We start from the raw sequence: 5,660 nt of genomic DNA, 5'->3' as shown, positions 1-5,660 counted from the left end.
ATATGGAGCTTCTCATTGCTCCTCCAGGGGCATCAGAATGGTGCAGCTACTAGATCTTATTTACGGTGAAAGGTCAGAGCAAGAAAACTTCTAAAAATTATGGGTTGTTGTTGGCACAGAGAGTCACTGGCTCAGTAAATCAAGACTGCTAGAGAAGAGAGAGGAGAACACTGGCTATCACAAAGGTCTGTAAAATTGAACCTGATGCGCACGGAATGATTTTTGCATAACACAGCAACCTCATGTGAAACTGGTAGATAACGGACCCATAGCAAACCAAAGAAAAGCTACTACTTAAGTTGCACAATGTATAATTATGCTGTGGAACTCATTGCCTCAGGTAGAAATGCTGGAACTGGAAAGCAATTAGATACCAGTTCTGACTCAGGCAGACCTCATAGTGTTTTGTCAGGCAGTGGAAGAGTATTATGGATACATTATACAGTACATGCCTGACCTATTCTCAGATTTTCTCTAGGCCTGTACTCTTGGCAGCTACCCTTGGCAGACCCTGTTAGCCAGGGAAAGGTGCAGACAGTCTCCTCCTACCAAAAATTATGCAGCTGAGGTTCCTGGGAAATTACAGGGATAGGCACATCTGGAGTGCAAAGGATTGGCTTCGCCCTAGGATAACCAATTTCCATGACTATGGTGTCTCCCCTACCAAGCAAACAAAAGGCTACTGGGCTAGAGAGACTATTGGGCTGATCCTGTATTGCAGTAGTAATGTTTATATTTGCTCTGAAAAGTGGGCCCTTGCCTTGTTAGTGTTTCCTCTCTTATAAAACAGAAGTCATTCTTTTGCTCTGTGCAGTTCATTCTGTTATTTGTAGAATGCTTTCAGGACCCCAGGCGAAAGGGTATTCTAGACATATGAATTATTACTATTAGTATTGAGCGTGGTTGTTTTGTTGAGAGCTTTTTTCCAGCTGAAAATGGGTTTGACTGAAAGGAAACATTTTTGCAAGAGAACTGTATTGGTCAAAATTGTTTTTAACTCTGGGTCACAAAGAAATCCAATAAAACAATTTTTCTTTAAAAAGATGGGTTTTGTTTTGTGAAAATTATTTTCCTCTTTATTTTAATCAGAAGTATTATTATTTATGGAAAACTGATGTTTAATTCATCATGGGAAAATGGTAAAAACCTTACACAAAAGGAATAGTTTTTGGGATAAAGTAATTTCCTCAGTTGCATTCTATCCATTTGCTTAGGTATTGACAGAAAATTTTCTTTGAAGCTGTCATCTTATTCAGAAAGCAGACTTTGATGTTAATGAAAATTTTCAGCAAATATCTGCTCTGTGTGTAAAATGCGTCCACCTTTTTTTTTTTCCTAAGCCAAATATGTTTTTGAAAGAATCATCATACTGCAGCTGGAAATTTTCTGTGATAATACAGTATTTTGAAATCTCTGGTAGTGGGGAGAAAAATTCTTACCTTTTCAGGTTGTGGTCATGTCATAATATTCCCGATGACTTGCCTTGATTGTTTAGGTTGCAGATAAGAGTTTTCTTTCAATACTCAGGTCATAAAAGAGGTTTTGTTGTTTTCTGATGTAAACCACATTAAAATAAGCATTGTTGGAGAGCCTCAAAAAGCTTCAGGCTGAAAAAGAAAAAAAAAAAAAGAATGGTTTAGTCTTATTTACAGCAGTCCTGTCCTTTTTCCCTTCCAATGTTAAGCTGATGTTGAAAGTACCTGTTTAAGCCTATCACATAGTGCTATTAGTAGTGAGAGGGTATTGATTTTTTAAACTTGTACAAACTCATGCCATTTTACTTGTCATTTAATAAGAACAGAGCATCTCATGCAAGTGGAAAAAGCATTTGTTTACCTGCCTTGTGATTGGTGTTTTGGAAACATAAATACTCTTGAAAGACACAGCAAAATGGGAAAAGTGTTGAAACTGGCATGGTTGCAGTGCTAAGCTTCTACCTCGGAGTGAAGCCTCAGCAACCAGAAGGACCATCTGCAGCAGAGCAAGGTGAGTTTTCTTATCCTTCTGTCCCTGGTGCCCAACTCAAGGGTATTACCTGATGGTTGTCAGGACTGTGACTTGTGTGATAAGAACAGCTATAAAATCTGGGAACTGTCTTCCTATGGAGTCAGGGCTGGGAACTGTGTTTAGCATTAACTGAACATGAAGGTCGGCCTGGATATGAACAGTGAAAAGCCATGGGTCACCCTCCATGGCTCTCTTGGATCTAATTAGAGTACCTTACCTCTTGTTATATTTATCTTGTTATGTTTACTGAATCTGAACTATGAAGAGTGCTACAAACCTCTCTTTTACTTGCCTGGTGTTATTTTGCCTCATATTATTATGACTGGTTAGTGGGTGTGCAGACGTTTTGCTGCCTAGTGTGTTCCTTTTTACACAAAAGTATGCTCTTTCATACAGCCAATAAATGAAGGACTGTTCAGCATGAAATGGGTGGGTCAGGCGCCTCCAGTGCAACTTCTGAAACAGCCTGAATGCTGTTGTGGAATTGTCTGGAGAGCTTGATGTGAACAGTTTTGCTATTATTCCCAAAGCTCTTTGCCAAAGGAATTACAGATAAACCATGAGAAAGCTTGAGTCAAAATCTCCTTTGGTGTGACCATCACCTACTGTTAATGGCATTCCCATAGCAAAAAAAATTGTCCCCATGTGCCCCAAATCATTTAAGATATGTTATAATTAGCAAGATCAAAAAATGCAGATCCTGTTTTCAGCTCTGTGTGATTAGGCATTGGCAGTGCATTGAAAGCTCTAGATACATCTATGCTCATTTAAAGCTTTAGCCTGAACACTTAACAGAGGATACTTGGAAAGATGCTAAACACATTTAGTGTTTTATTCCCCTTGGGTGTGCAAATTTCCAAAGCTGCTTTGGTAATCTTGGCCTGGAGATCCAGCACTGAGCATATTGTCCGAGGGACTGTGTGTCCTTGGCTTGCTGTCAGGTGAGAAGAGATGCTGGGTTCTGGGTTTGCATGTGCTTCTGCTTTTAGAAATAATTTGGGAAAGTAGAAGGACAGTTCTCTGGAGTTATTACAGTCTTTTCTATACATGTATGTTTGAGCACATTTTAAAGCCTTTATTTCCTCATCCATGAAATCTTCTTTGAGTGGTTGCATTCTGTCTTGTAAGCGCTCTATTTAGGGCTTTTCCAACATGTATTTACAAGCCCATATGGATGTGCTGAGGATCCAGCTGGAGAATAGGCCTTGCCGTAGCAAGTTCTGGCTCCACTTTATTGTGAACATCTTGCTACTCATAGGCATTTGGAGAGGGCAGGAGCACAGTGGGAAATGATATCCACAATTCCCAGTGGCACGGACCAAAGCTGGATGCCTAAGTGTCCTTTAGAAAGTCTTCCCCTTTCTATGGAATGGGCATTCTTAATGTTTTCTTTGCTGGTAATAAAGCCATGAACACATACAAGTGTTCTCATTTTACCCTCTTTTTCCACTCACTGTCATCATCTAAGATAGTCTTTAACCAAAAATAGATTAAACTAACCTGTTCTGTTTTGTATTTGCAGCTTGCCTAGTTATATGTGATTCAACTGATGAGCTGTAGCTTGTTAAGCCATGGCAACCCTTTGTCCACACTCTGACTGGTAGATTTTTAATTGTCTGCTAAATTAAACTGTTTTTTCTACCTTCCCATGGTTATTGTCCTTTATCTCCTTTGATATTCACATTACAAAGTAACAATATCGTAATTGTTGTTAAAAAAGAATGAAATTACTTTGCCTGTGAGACATTTAATCTTAGGAGCTCCAACAACATAGAACATTGTCGGGTGGCATGCAATAGTGTCATCCTGCAAAATATCAGAGAAGGGTACGAAAGGAATGTGAAAGAAAAGCCATGAGCCTGTAAACACACAACATGGTTGATTTTAGAAGGGAGGAGTCACCTTGATGTCAGCTGAGACAGATGTGAATCTGAAGATCAGTGTGTAGAGCAGGAGTGTATGAATTTTGTGTGTCATGGCTAAGACTGATGAAAGAGACCAAGTAAGCCAGTTACCTAGCATGGAATGTATTACACTAGCACACAAACAGTTGTAATCCTTAATGAAGACAGCATGGACCAGAATGTGGGAAGTGTTATCCATGGAGTCATACTCCACCTGCAGTGACAAATACTTGTCTTCCAGTGATCACCCCCACAGTCGAGCACTCCCACCCCTCAGAAGCTGAAGTTATGATTGCCAAGGTATGGATTTGCTGAGAAGCATGAGGTGGTACACATGCCCTCTGAACTGTGTAAGACCTTTGTAGGGGAGAGGCTGAGCTTGAGGTGGTGGAGTACACCACTAAGCTGCTCTTTTCATTTAGGGAGGTAACCTCCATTCTTGTCTCTGCAGTTCTGGTAGTCCCAGCATCCCGATGCCTCAAGGGAAGGAAGAGTCTGCAGCTTGGTTCCTTGTCTGAATAGAGTGTTTCTCCTTGTGAGCTCTGCATCACTGTGGTCTCTGCACACACAGCCTTGATGATATCTTTTTAACTTTCATATTTGAAAATATATTAGGAAAAAATCCACTGTCTGGATTGTTTCTAGATTCTCATCTGTTCTGCCTTATTATTGTGTTTTCTGCCACCATCTGGCGTCTTCTTAGAGTGTTCCCATGGCTCTAAAAACACATGTATTAGTCCAGGCATTTCCAGCCATGTCTGGCCTATGGGCAATAGTACTGATAAAGTGATGTACTCTGATCAACACTGAGGTATCCCTGACAGCCCTGAAAACAGAAGCAGAGAGCTTGGTTTCACTTTTTAACTTGTCTGGCTACAAGCAATCATGGAGGATGTGGCAATCAAGTGGTGGTGGCTCTTCATGGAGTGAGGGAACACTTACGCTAAACAGTGAGAGGTATTCGAGATTTAGTGTAGAACATGAGATGCATTGAACTAGGCTTTGCCCTAGTACTTTTTATATGCAGCAGTCGTGCTGCTGAAGCACGTTCATTAAAATTTCCGTGTGTCATGTCCTGGAATTTAACAGGGTTTGTAGCTGTTCAGTTTCCTTACTGTCTTACCACACAGGCTTTCGGGCTGCGCTTCTGCACGGCCTGAGAGACATCTGCTGGTGAAAGGCATTGTAGCATTTTGTATGAATACCGAATTTGAAATGCAAGCAGTCTAGACGGTAATGACAGAGATGGCAGTAATATCACACATGCCAAGAAATTCAGTGAGGAAAAGGTTAACAGAAAACTAGTAAGTACAGAGGCAGGTAACTAGTCCAACTTAACCAATTGTCCAATTGTGTAAATGCACTTTTTGCATACACAACTGCTGCCCTGGTTTGAAAGCAAATGGGCATCTTCAGGCTCATGTTTATGCAATTAAAAGGCACTTCTTGACCCATCTGAAAGGGTCATGGGATCTGTCAATATATTGTAGGATTTATTGTTTCTTTTGGTAAAAGTAGGGACTGATTTTTTGTTTCTTTTCCAAAACAAAGAAACAGTATTTGCTTTAAAGGAGCTTTGCTAGTCCAAATTGGCTGATAGTCTAGTACAAAAGCTGTCAGATTTTTGTTTTCTAAAACTAGGAAAATATGATGACCAAACAGCATGGAGGTCCTGTTTTGAGGAACAAAAGCCTTGCATTTCACCTCCCGCAGTTCAAGTTGTTTGTTACATCAGTACAAAATAGGCAA

The 5,660-nt window shown here is 40.3% G+C and overlaps 1 non-coding gene across 1 annotated transcript; it reads right to left on the bottom strand.

Annotated features, from left to right (window-relative positions):
- Positions 1-519: 519 nt before the first annotated feature.
- LOC132320801 (U1 spliceosomal RNA) lies at positions 520-675 on the bottom strand. The gene has a single exon (XR_009484598.1). It is a non-coding gene; the product is annotated as a U1 spliceosomal RNA (small nuclear RNA).
- Between the last annotated feature and the right edge of the window lie 4,985 nt (positions 676-5,660).

Source organism: Gavia stellata, chromosome Z (assembly GCF_030936135.1).
Source record: "Gavia stellata isolate bGavSte3 chromosome Z, bGavSte3.hap2, whole genome shotgun sequence".
Taxonomy (NCBI): Eukaryota; Metazoa; Chordata; class Aves; order Gaviiformes; family Gaviidae; genus Gavia; species Gavia stellata.
This window is presented reverse-complemented; position numbering and strand designations above follow the sequence as displayed.